General features: G+C 46.6%; 1 protein-coding gene across 1 annotated transcript in view; it reads left to right on the forward strand.

Annotated features, from left to right (window-relative positions):
- The window catches only part of LOC147603407 (uncharacterized), a 27,578-nt gene continuing 14,224 nt past the window's right edge, over positions 1-13,354 (forward strand). Inside the window, exon 1 of the mRNA XM_086796608.1 lies at positions 1-155. The gene's annotated coding sequence lies outside the window, so the exon portion shown is untranslated. The remainder of the gene's footprint in view (positions 156-13,354) is intronic.

A 13,354-nucleotide genomic window follows, 5' to 3' on the forward strand; every position in this document is an offset into this window, starting at 1 on the left:
AGCCTATATTTAATTTCAGGCTTTTTTTTTCTTCCTTGGCGTTAATTTAAACCCTATCTGATGGGTAACCAGTTCCAAGTTCCAACGCCTATGCTTTGAGTCTGTTAGGAACGCATCAGCTGGAAGCGTGGATCTCAGCATTGCTAACTATCCAGGTACGAGTCTTTGTTGCGCTCTGAGAAATTTTGGTTTTGTTCCTCCTGTTGTAACTCAAAACCTTCGCCACTGCTGCTCGCTTTTTGGCGTACTCACAATCTTCAATCGGCCCTCCTGATTGGATTTTGAGTTTGTTCTGTGTGGCCTGCATCTTGCGTGGTAAAAAAAAATCTCACGCGCATGCACGCGTGCACACAGAGCGAGAGAAGGGGGTGGGTGGGTTGGGAACTGGGCATTTTGGCCCGTCAGGTTTAGAGCTCATAACTGGATGTCAATCAAGGGTCATGGGTTTGGGCCTTCGGGATCCTGGCCAGATTTCTTTTAGCGGTGTTAGTAGACATGCAGAAAGTTTTTTGAAGACTTAGTCCAAGTTGCGGACAGCTGGTTTATGTTAATCTTTTCTATCCAAAGCGGTGCAATTTACCCAACCAGCTATCACGTGCGTGTCTGTGTGTGTGAGTGGGGTGTGCGCGTTCTTTTTAGTGTTAGCCTTCATAATGGCTGAGTCTGCTCTTCACCTTGGGAGAAATGATAGATCAATTTGATCATGTTGGTTTATCTATTGCGCATGGACCTGCACCACCCTTGGGCACTGACGACGTGATAGGTGTATGTTGGGCCTTCTTTGACAAAGGGACAAAGGCCCAAGGTTAGGGGTTACACGAAGGAAGCTTGTATGGGAACATCTAGTCCCACAGAATGTTGCTGTAAGCAGCAAACCAAAGACTGCCTAGGATGACCAATTATCTTCATAGTTAGGGGACAGTTAGAGACGCTACCTAACAGTCTTAACATGATGTGACCAAATAGCTTCGAGGGGTCTTGGACTATTAATTTGAGGCAAGCATGCAGTAGCTCATGGAGTTTATGTTTGAACTAGCCCTGCTTCAGAGACTTCCCCAAAGATTTCAGAAGTAATCAGCTTCTCCTTCGACAGCAGTGGATACAAATGAAGATTCTTCTAGCATGACTTCAAAGGGATGAAATTGGGAAGTTCTTGGATTTGTTATCTCAAGAAGACGATTCACTTTTGATTGAATCCTATGAAGAAACAAAAACTGACCTACCTATTCAACGCATTTTTGAAGAGCCATCGACGCAATGAATATTGGTTGACATAATGTTGGATACTGTTTTCGACAATGATGAACCTATCTTCATAGTTTCAATGGACACTTCACTACTTTCGGCACGGAACTTCATAAAGATGACGTTCATATATCTATGAGAAATTTCATGATTTTCTTCAATCTGGAGAGATTGACCTCCAGAAGCAGATTTTGACTAAAGAGTGGAGAAATACATCTACAACATGGGACTTGACATTCAAGCAAGAAGACAACAATCATTCTCTGCATCTCGAATCTTATTTTAAGTGGGAAGGAATGTCATGATTGTAACTAAACTCCTATTTGAGCCCTTCAATTCCTTGAATCATTGTAATCATCGAAAGGAACCATTGAAGGGTCACACCTTGTCACATGAGTCGAGACATCTCTTCAAAGAGACACAACTATTGATCAAAGGACATATCTTTACATCCAAAGGACATGACTATTCATTCAAAACCCACACCCTACACTGAGAAATGTGCCTCTTCAATTGTACCTCTTTGGGTCCTATTTAAGAAAGACCCTTGTCTCAATGCAAACAATCTCAACTTTTCACCTTATATCATTATCTCTTGTTTAATGAATATTAAATATCTAATTATGCTTAATTAGGTTAGATAGACCTTACAACTTGCAATAGAAAAAAATTCCCGAATCCTCATGAAGCAAGAACAAAATTTGATTGGCCTTAGGCCCAAGATTCTCCCATAGTTATCACTGCCCATGTGCGCTCGCCTATAGGCGATGCTGCCGAGAAAGAACCCAAGACCTCTTGGTCCTAGTTAAACATCTCTATCACTAGAGCTATCACCTCATTGGTTGATGACATCACTGCTTACTACATACACGTAATATCTAGCCTTTAGAGGTTGTTCACACACATAGGTACACTTACACGCACTAATAGGTGGTCCACACTCATACACTTGCGAAGGGTTGATTTACACACACAAATCTCAGAATCCCACGAGGCAATGGGTTCTAAGTGAGAAGGCAAGGGCTCCATGACATTCTTCAAGTGCCAGATGAACCACCCTAGATCGCCAACCTTTTCTCCTTAAAGTAGAGAACTCCCTTGTGAACATATAGCCATGGGTGACCTAGAGTGACATCCATTAAGGTGCAACAACTAGAGAATTTCCCAAAAGACAAAGAGGCGTTTGCACATTTGCAAATGCTTGAGCAACTTGAAACTCGTTTGATTTTTTCCTTTTGCTGCTCTTACTTTGCTAGTGTTGATGAATCATCCCCCGGCACATCATTGTATCATGTCAGCCAAGGATAAGTGAGATCCTGCCAGGCTGGGTCAAATGAAGAGTAGCTATGATATTTGTGGGAGCAAGAAGGGGTGACGTGGGGGGAGGCATTGTTGGCTTGTTGAAACTTGTGGCAGATGAATTGGCTTTCTCCTTAGACTTCTCCTCCGGTAGAGGACTTTTTGAAGGAGATTGTTGGTGGCACCTCTCAAATGATGACTCTGGCGAAAACGGCAGCTCTTGTGCTGACTTGCATGATGCTCCGAGCAACGACTCCTTGAGATGGGGAGCATTGCTCGTCTGGCCACTCGACAAGCAGACTACAGCGAGCTGGTTGCTCCACTTGCCGTCCAGAGATTGCTGACGATGCTGGGCACAGCCCTGGCTGGGTACACATTCTGGAGTGGCTAGAGGTGAAGGTACGCGGACCTGTGCCCAACTCTTGGAAGTGGGCATCCAAGTGCAAAGTGTGAGAAGCCTTGTGCACCTCCATACAGGTCTCCATGCATCCCTCCATGTGGGCAAACAGAGCCGCTATTGTGTCTATGAATATATGATGAACAACTAGGAGCGAGTGATCAATAAGGAATGTCTGCATATATGATGAACAGCTAGGAGTGAGTGATCAGTAAGGAAACCCAAAAATGCTTTCCCGAAACCTGGTTTGTGCACTCTTGATTCTAAGGGTGCTATCCCTAACAGGCGGTCCACACACACAAGGGGTGCCAGCAAAGAAAATTTGCAGGTTTCCCGTGCTCTGATACCAATTGTGGACTACTTGTGCTCGTGGAAGAATTCATCATAGAGAAAAGAGAGCAGCAAGCACCCACAAAGTAGACCTAAATCCTACTGTATATTATGTACAAGGATTATTACAACCGAATGATCTCTGTACAAAATGTAACCAAGGTAGATCTCTGATCTCAGCAACAAGTGTTCTCAGCACGACGATGTTTGCAGATCAGTTTCCAGCTTCTCACCTTGTCCTCGCGCTTCAGATGGGTAAGCTCCAGAAAACATGAGATGAGTATAAGGTCCCCAAATGCCCCTTTTATAGGCGATAGGTTGTCTTGTATGGCTATTGGCCCAGGCCCGAGTGTACCTGCCCTTACACCCGACAGGCTGCCTGACATGTGTCAGGGTTGCCCAACCTTCATGTGTTGCTGCCCGGGGCTTGTCCAGGCCTGCCCAAGGTCCTGTTCCTGATGATGTGGAGGATTGTCATGCACTGCAAGTAGCAGATTTGTACAAAATGTATTTCGTCCACATGGATTACCAATTTGATAGAGATTTTAGATTTAATGGACAATTTTGGTGTCATGTAACATGTTTTTAATAAGCTAGGAAGCCAGCGTAGAACGAGTAGCTTCAAGATATCAAATGCTTGAAGCTATGTTGCAAGCATATGTTAATGAAAAGCAAAGTGACTAGGAGAGATTTCAACCATTTTTAGAGTTTGCTTATAATCATTGTGTCACGTGCACCCTGCACTGCATTGGGGTACATAGTGACACACTGGCATGATCATCAGTGCAACATTTGTACAGAACTAGTTTGGACAAATTAGCATTAAATTTCTGGAGAGCATTGTTTGACAATTTTGGGGCTAAGTTGCAGTTGTCTAGCGTATTCCATCCTCAAACAGATGGCCACATAGAAATAAACAATCTGTCTCACCATTTGGTCCATCTCCATTTCTAGAGCCACTTCTATGGGATTGTCACTTCATAGAGTGGCCAGATTTGTACCATGTTCACATGTGGCCAGGCCAGTGCCTCATGTGAAAGGGTCAGTTATCTTGTGTCACATGGACGGGAACCAATTTCGTGCCACCCGTGTGACCAGTATTGTGCCATATGGACGGGAGCCTGTTTGCTGCCACCCGTGTATGACCAGAATTGCGTCTTACCCATGCGACTGTCACTCCATGGTAGGACTGATATTTGTGCCGACCTTGTCTATGGGATTGTCACTCCATAGGAAGGCCCATGCCAGGATATGTGTTTTGCCTATGGGACTGTCACTCCATAAGAAAACCAGGACTTCACATTTCTGTCACGCCAGTTAAGAAATCCTTGTACAAGTTTCATGAAAGGGAGATTTCGTCCATTACATGTGCACATGCATTTGTGTTTGTATGCATAAACTTGTTTTCGCATGTCTTGTTTTCATGTGTTTGCCTGCTATGACGTGCCAGTACACTGGACGGGGACGCCCCCAGTGTACCGTGGGTGTGCTGTCTGCTGACGAGTAGTTGTGGCGGTGTGAACAGGTAGAAAGTATTGCCCTTGTTGGCCTTTTCTAATGTAAAATTCATAAAGTCATGTAAACCTTAATGTTTATAAGGTTAGATGTTCATACACATTTAAAATTTGGTCCGGACACTCTCTAGTGTGGGTGCCCATGAGTTAACCTTTGATTAAAAGTTTAATAATATTTAAAGCAACTATTGCATAGGCAACTTCTCTTTCCCCACACGTGGAAGATATGGAGGGGGGTGGTTGATGAAAGGTAGGCGACTACAGAAGTTGTGGGGAGAGTTGATTTTTGGAGAGTTTTTTCTGGACCCTTCTCTTGTACTGCACTCGCTTGTTGTACCTGTGTTGTACCTACCTGCAGACTGCACTTGCCTACTGTACCTATGCTGTACCTGCCTGTAGACTGCACCCGCCAGTTGTACCTGCCCTCGACTGTTATACCTGAATTGTACCTGCCTCATGTGCTGTACACGCATGCTGTACCAGATCTGTACATGTTGAACTGTACTTGCAGAGCTGTACCTACTGTACCAGATCTGTACATGTTGAACTGTATTTGCAGAGCTGTACCTACTGTACTTGCATCTGTACTGGCAGTACCTGCTGCCCTACATTTGTACTAGTAATACCGGCTGTACGTGTTTGTACTTGTTGCTTACACCAATTAGGAGTACACAAAAAGGGAATGATCTTCTCTGCTGAGATTTGAATTAAAACCTTTGCCAGGTATTTGTTGCCATATTTGTGGTCTAAAAAAATGTGTATTTTGTCTTCCGACTTGTAGGCCTCCTGTAGGGAGTGGTTACATTGGTATCAGAGCCCGGTTGTCTCTCTTTCTCAAGAGGAGACACGGTGTTTTGGGATTGGAAGCATACACAGACACTTGACTCAATGGGCAGCCTACGACAGTGGATTCTTGACCGACAAAAACTTGTTGTATTACATTGTTCTCACTCCATGTCATGGAAGAATCTGGCCATGAGGCCCATGAACACTTGTACATACAAATACTCCAAGAAATACAAACTGTATTGAGGGGGGGGTTAGGCCCTTTCCGGCCCCAATGTTGGTGTTAAGTGTTCTTGGTTATTTTTAGTTTTAGTGTTGTTAATAATGTCCATTGTTGGTATTTGTTAAGTGGTTTAAAAAAATGTGTATTTTGTCTTCCAACTTGTAGGTCTCCTGTAGGGAGCGGTTACATTGGTCTCAGAGCCGAGTCGTCTCTCTTTCTTATGAGGAGACACGGTGTTTTGGGATTGGAAGCATACACAGACACTTGACTCCTTGGACAGCCAAGGCAATACTTTGAAGGTGCTAGATTCAAGAGGTCAATCAAGTGCTTCACGTGATTTTGATGCATTGCTTGGAAGGCACAAACCTTTTGAGAGAGGTTATGACAGTGCATTCATGGGACAGCCATCCCGAGGAAAAGAGCCTATGCATGAGGATGAGCCCAATGCATTGAGGGTTGATTGGAGCACATGAAGAAGCTTTTGCAGGCAAAGGAGCAAAAGCTGAAATTTCTGCATGAAGATCCCCATGCACAAAGTGTCATTGAAGCAAGGAAAGCTGATGCTATGGTAGATATGACCTTTGAGTCCATGGCTCGTGAAGTGGGCAAGAAGCCAAGGGAGTTGGCACTCTCCTATCTCATCCGCAAGGGTGATCTCAACAAGGAAGGAGAGGATGGAGAGTTAGTATTCAAGAATCCTTGCAGCAAGGAGACCCAACATCTCAAAGGTTGAGGTCTTTTATACACAAGGAAGAGGTATTAGTCACTTCTCGCCATGCATCTACTCCTCATGGGATAGGAGGCAACAAGTATGTGCATGTTGGAGCTAGTTGGCGACATGATGGCCTTGTGGATTCAAAGAATGTATATCATGGAGAGAGTGGTCGGCATGCAAGCCGAAAGACTTTGCCTATTGAGTTGTCGTGTGGTGAGACATTGCATCATTTGGGGAGGTCAATTTATTAGGCCCACAGATTCATGATGCACATGCCACCGTGCCTCTTGAAACATCTTTGATTGCCCATGAAGCCCATGCAGAGAGGGCTGTCCCGTTGGATAAGGGGAAGAGAAAGAGAAGAACATATACCACATCCCAAGAAGCTCAAGGAGTTCAAGACGGGACAAGTCCGTGAAATCTGATGCCTTTCATGGAGAGTATGATGCCTCTAAGGTGTTAGCATTTGTGGCACAGTTTGACATTGCTTTTAGTGATGAGGACTTCACTGAGAAGCCAAAATTCGCCATGCAAGTATGTTCTTGAAGGGGACAATTGCCCATCGGTGGATCACTGAAAAGACCACCAAAGATCCCACTGGCACTTGGAAAGAGTTTAAGGACAGATTTTATGCCCAGTTTTTGTCTCCTAATGTGGAGCAAACTCTCACCCAAAAGTGGGATAGACTTGAGCAAAAAGACAATGAAAGTGTTAAAGGCCTTGGACTTTTAGGGTTAGGGTTTGGAGGTGCTGCAAACACAGGCGTGGAGAAAAAGAGAGAGAACACAACTCTTTGTGTGTATTCAGATAATGATGTGAAGTACAATAGCCACATAATAAAGTGACCTAAAAAGATGTGTTCACATGTCCGGCCATAAAATGTGCCGGGTGGACCAAAACACTTATAAACTGCTTATAAGTGAAACTAAGCTAAACTGGGGGAAAAAACCTCCACTAACTGAAGTAAAAAGTGCCCTAGTAATCTACTGATGATCACTAGCACTCCTCTGGGTGCATACACAGCATAAAACCCAACAAACCCCCCTCGAGTGATATGTGATCACTGTACATCATCCACCAAAAGGAAACAAATTCAAAGCAGTGCGGAATGCTTCGAATTTCGGACGTGGTAATGCCTTGGTGAAGATGTCTGCCACATTCTGATCTGTAGGACAGAGTAGATCAGACTGATATCACCTGCGTGGAGTCTCTCTCGAACAAAATGATAGTGAATCTCAATGTGTTTCATTCCTGGCCACAGCAATGACACTCTGACTATCAGTATAGATAGGTGTAGGCTCCTCCACTGAAATATCCATATCAGTCATGAGGCGACGCAGCCAAACACACTCAGTAGTAGTAGTGTAGGCTGCTTTGTACTCTGCCTCACAAGACGAAGTGGCCATTGTGGTCTGTTTCTTGCTTAGCCAAGAAATGCATGAAGAGCCAAGAAAGAAACAATTTCCACTAGTGGAATGTCTGTTATCAAAATCACCAGCCCAATCTGAATCACTGTAAGCGTATAATTGCATGTCACCCCCCTCAGGATAAAGCAATCCAAGAGACAAGGTACCCTGCAAATATTGGAATACACGCTTCACAGCTTGCCAATGTGACAACCGCGGGCTGTGCATGAATCTGCTCAACTGAGAGACTGCATACTGAATATCTGGCCGTGTAGTACACAAGTAAATAAGGCACCCAACAGCCTGAGCATATGTAGTGGCATCAAAGGAAATACTGTCATCTTGTAGTGACAGTTTCATCCCAGGCTCCATAGGAGTACTAATAGGCTTGCAATCCTGAAATTTAAACTTCTCTAGAAGTTCAGCAACATACCGAGCTTGCAACAACCCAATGCCTCTGTTGTCCTGCACAAACTGTATGCCCAAATAGTAGTGTACAAGCCCCAAATTAGACATGTCAAATGTCTGTTGCAGTATCTCTTTAAAAGCTGCAATTTTGTCATCATTTGATCCCATGAGCAAGAGATCATCTACATAAAGACTGATGACCAGCAGATCTGTCTCTTCTTTCTTTACATACAAGGTGGCTTCTGATGGACTGTTCACAAATCCTTGAGTGAGTAGGAAAGCATTTATCTTTGCATACCAAGCTCGTGGAGCTTGTTTCAAACCATACAAGGCCTTTTTCAGCCTGCATACTTTCCCTTCATGACCATCTTCTGCAAAACCTGTGGGTTGATATACATAAACTTCCTCCTCGAGGTCCCCGTGTAGGAAAGCAGTCTTTATGTCCAACTGGTGAACAATTGAAACCGGCCTCTGATAGAAAACTAGAGTGCGGTAGACTAGCAGTCACCCGTCCACTTGTAGTCTAGATGAGAAAACAAAACAGATTGGAGCTAGAGCGCCCAAATCTGAAAACAAGGCGACACCTGTTGGCCCCAAAGCTTGGCGCCCCTTGCGGTATTTCTTTATTCAATTAAAATAATATGAATGGCTGAGTACAACAAAAATCAGCCAAGAGTTTACACCTGTATGCCCAATCTGACGGCCCACAATCCTTCTTAGCACAGAGGATCTATGCACACAGATCTGTGTTCCACAATAACACACTGTGTCTCCCTCTGATCAGCCAAGACCACTAAGCAGGGCAGCCATGAGCATACATCTGGCATAACTCAAGTGCATGATACATCATCTCAGCTCATACATACATATGCTGTCCAAACTCTGTCTCAACCCTTGTCAATCTGCCGTACCCCTCCTCTCACAAGGGGCCAGATAACTCATATCTGCCAACAGACATCAAGCAGTAGAAAGAGAGAGAGATGAACAGAAACGGAGCTTACCAAATTCAGCTCGTGAAACAGCACTGGAGGAAGCAACGGTACCAATCTGTACTTGCAGGCACTTGTATCAACAACCTTGCTTCACACATGTGTTTGTACTTGTCTGTACCCTCCTCCTTGTGTTCACTTCTATGCTGTCTTTGAAAGTACAGATCTGAAAAACAGCCCCGTACCCGTCTGTACTACCTCGGGATACGTGCCAGGAGTTGTACTTGCACACGCAGCCTGCTGTCCACACTTATACTCGCCGGAACCTGCGTATTCAGCTCTGTCCAGCACCTGTCTGCGCCGCCTGCAGCAACTGTACTTGTTGTACCTGACTGTCCGTACACTGTACGGCAGTCGTACAGTACAGTACTTGCTGTGTACTTGTCTGCACAGCCTGTACAGAGTCTGTGCGCGGCCTGTCCAGCAGAGGAAAAGACCTGCAGCAGCTCCTGTGTGTAGCGTGGACCAAGAAAGAGCATGCAGCTTGTCCGTACAAGGCTGTACGGCTGGTTTGCACAGAGAAAACAGCAGCAAACAGTCTCTAGCAACCACCTTCTTCCTTCTCTAGCAACCACCTTCTTCCTTCTCAGCTTTTCCACGCTAGAGTACATGCGCATGAAGGCTCCTCCACGACTCCTTTCCCAAAAGCTAGAGAGAGGGGGAGGAGAGAGAAGCACTCACTCCAAAAGTGGAGTGGCCTCCTCCCCAAAATAATCCCTAGGGTCCCAAACTTTAAAAGTCCCTAGGGGCCACTAAGGCTTAGGGGCAAACTTTAATAAACATTAAAGTTTAATGTTCTAGTTCCCCCCTTCACACCTAGGGATGTCCACACATCTTAAACTCTGTCCGGGCACCCCCCATGTGAATCATAAAATATTCTGACTCTGCAACCACCATGCCCACACTTGTACTGTTCCATTTTCACAGGGCCATGACAACAACCCAACCACGATGTGCAGCCAATGCAATGACACACCTAAGTGTCGACATATGGGATGTAGGAGCAAATGCCTCCTCATAATCAATGCCCTTCTTCTGTGCATAGCCCTTTGCAACTAGACGGGCTTTGTACCTGTCAATGGATCCATCTGCATGTCTTTTCAACTTATAGACCCACTTAGTACCAATTGCTTTCTTGCCTTTGGGCAGATCAACCAAATCCCATGTTTGATTCCTTTTAATAGAATCAAGCTCATCCTGCATGGCTTTGTTCCAATGCACATTGTCTCGTGCATCCACAAATGAATCAGGCTCATCATCATCCTGTAAACTGGCTGCTATCATGGCCATGTGAAAATGGAACAGCACAAGTGTGGGCAAACTTTTAATGTTTATTAAAGTTGCCCCTAGGCCTTAGTGGCCCCTAGGGACTTTTAAAGTTTGGGGCCCTAGGATTTTTATGGGGAGGAGGCCACTCCACTTTTGGAGTGTGTGCTTCTCTCTCCTCCCCCTCTCTCTAGCTTTTGGGAAAAAGAGTCGTGGAGCACTCTTGTTGGTTCTCATGCGTGGAAAAGCTGAGGAGAAGCTCTGGTCGACTGCTGAGGGGTGCTGTTGTTGAATCTGTGTGCTGGAGCAGGCCGTACAGCAGCCGTATAGTGCTGTACGACAGCAGGTACTGCTGTGGACAGAGACGGCGCAGATAGCTAGAGAGGGTACAGAGGCTGTGGGCTCTGACAGGGGCTGTACAGCAGGTACAGACACTTGTACGACTGCTGCCAGGTGGCCGTACAGTCAGGTACAGGTGGTGTCTGCTGTACAACAGCAAGTACAGGTGCTGGGCGTCATCTTTTGAAGGCAGCGCAGGCGACGGACAGATTGGCTTTGAGCATCCTGAGAGCTTAGGAGCTGCTGAGACCGGGGCTTTCTCAGCGACCTCCTTCTTGTGTCGAGGAGTAGGCCAGACAGCTGCTCATCTAGAGCCCTGCGGTTCGCACAGAGCAGGGTCATATGCTGGGTTCTCGGCCTCGTCTAGCCTGGGGACCTTTGGCGGCAGGCCCAGCACGTAGCTTTGGAGACTGGCAGGCCTTTTGCAGTCTCCCAGAGGAGATACAAGTGGAGAGGCTGAGTCACTTCAGAGGGGGGTTGATTATGAGGGATGACATTCAGGAGGCACTCACAGAGGAGTGGTTTACGCCTCTCGAGCTAGTGGCCCCACGGTGGATGGGAGCCTTCACACAGTTGGAGATCCTGATTGCGGTCAAAGCTTGCACTGAGGATGGCAATTGCCTCTACTATGAGATTCAAGATGAGGGCAGACTTCAGAGAGTGGAGGTGGAGTCGCCTTTGGTTGCAGAGTGCACCTTTCAGAGGATACGGGTAGTGGCCGCCGCTTCTCAGAAGTGGCATATTGACCCAGCCCCTGCAGATGTGCTCCCGGATTGGCGCATATGGGCATATGCAGCGCGCCCCTTGGCCCGGCTACAGTGGGACCCTGGTGAGTACGAGTGGCATGATCCTTATGCAGCCCTTGAGGCCACAGAGATCACCTTTTTCCAGTATACTGTTCGGCTGGGGCGGCATATTTTGACGGCGAGGAGGATGGTCTGCAGCGGGGCATTGGCGGCTACAGGGACTTTCACAGGAGTTCCTGGAGGATTTTTGGGCCCGGCTCTGGGCTAGTCGACAGGCCCGCAGGATCTCGACTTTTCAGTGGCTGGTCGCCCACAGGGGATCAACAGTTGGCACTTGGCTTGTCTACAGCGGTCTTCCGGCGGCCTGCGTCCGATGCGGCCACCCTATGGAGACATAGAGACATTGCCTCTGGGATTGCCCTCAGGCGCAACAGATTTGGCTGCGGATGCTGCGTATTCTAGCCCCTCTCTCTCCAGAGGGTTTGTATACATGGCGTGCCGCTGCTTGGTCGACTTCGTCAGGGCCTGCTATGGGCTATGAGACGGAGCAGGACAGACAGGCCATCAGATTCATTAGGGGCCAGCCTCACCTTGTTCCTTCACCGGATTTCGCGTCCGCCAGCTGGACACAGGAGAGGGATCTACGATGGGAGCTCCTCAGCAGCCTCACCATCTGGTTCACCTGGAGGGCTCGATGTTTCAGGGCCTTTGAGGGGAGATTGGAGCCACCAGCAGAGACTGTATGGGGGATTTGGCAAGAGTTGATCCACACCCTGCGAGGACAGGATGACCGCATCCGGGGTGACTCGGATGAGGCGATCTTGTGGCGCCAGGCCTTCCACACCACCTGGCGCAGCGGCACCGTCTATACCCTACACGCGAGGTCCCCCCGTTGGCATTACAGGCCACCTGTTTGGCTTTTCCCCCCGCCTATTGTATGATTTAGCTCCTCAGTTCTTTGTACTGATGCTTGTTCTTTTCAGCACCTAGGGAGAGTCTCCCAGGCTGCCTTGCTTTGTCCCTTGCTCTGTTTTTCTTGCGAGCAGGAGAGGATCTTTTGTAGCCCTATGGGCGTCTTTTTATAACTAATGAAAGGATCTTTTCTCGAAAAAAAAAAATACGGTGCATGCCTCCACAGGAAAGGCCCCGTTTGAGATTATTTATGGTAGAGTGGTCTTGCCACCCTCCTTCGTACAAAGGATGAGATTTTTGTAGCTGATGAGTATATACGTGACTTGGATGTAGTCTTTGCTCAGGTACGGACAGCCATTGCAAGGTCACAAGATAAGCATAAAATGGCTGCTGATAAGCATAGAAGGGACATGCAAGTCAAAGAAGGTGATTGGGTTTTGTTGAAATTTGAGAAAGCTAGGCTTCGGAAGAGGCCAGGACGAGAACGATCATATCCTAAGCTTCTGCTCGCTAATATGGACCCTTCAAGGTGATTCAAAAGATCAATGAAGTGTCATACAGGCTTGCTTTACCTAGTCATTGGAAGATTCACAATGCATTTCATGTGAGTCTTTTGCGGAAGGATGTCGGGCCAGATTCTGACGAGCCTGTCACAGAAGATCCGCTAGAGATTGATGAGCTTGAGGAGATCCTCTAGCCAGAGCAGATTGTCTTTCACAAGGAGAGAAGGCTATCTGCAGGAAAGCTTTCCAGAAGATACCTTGTGAAGTTCAAGAATT

This window comes from Cibotium barometz, chromosome 64 (assembly GCF_041138505.1).
Source record: "Cibotium barometz isolate CiBa-2024 chromosome 64, ASM4113850v1, whole genome shotgun sequence".
NCBI classification, from domain to species: Eukaryota; Viridiplantae; Streptophyta; class Polypodiopsida; order Cyatheales; family Cibotiaceae; genus Cibotium; species Cibotium barometz.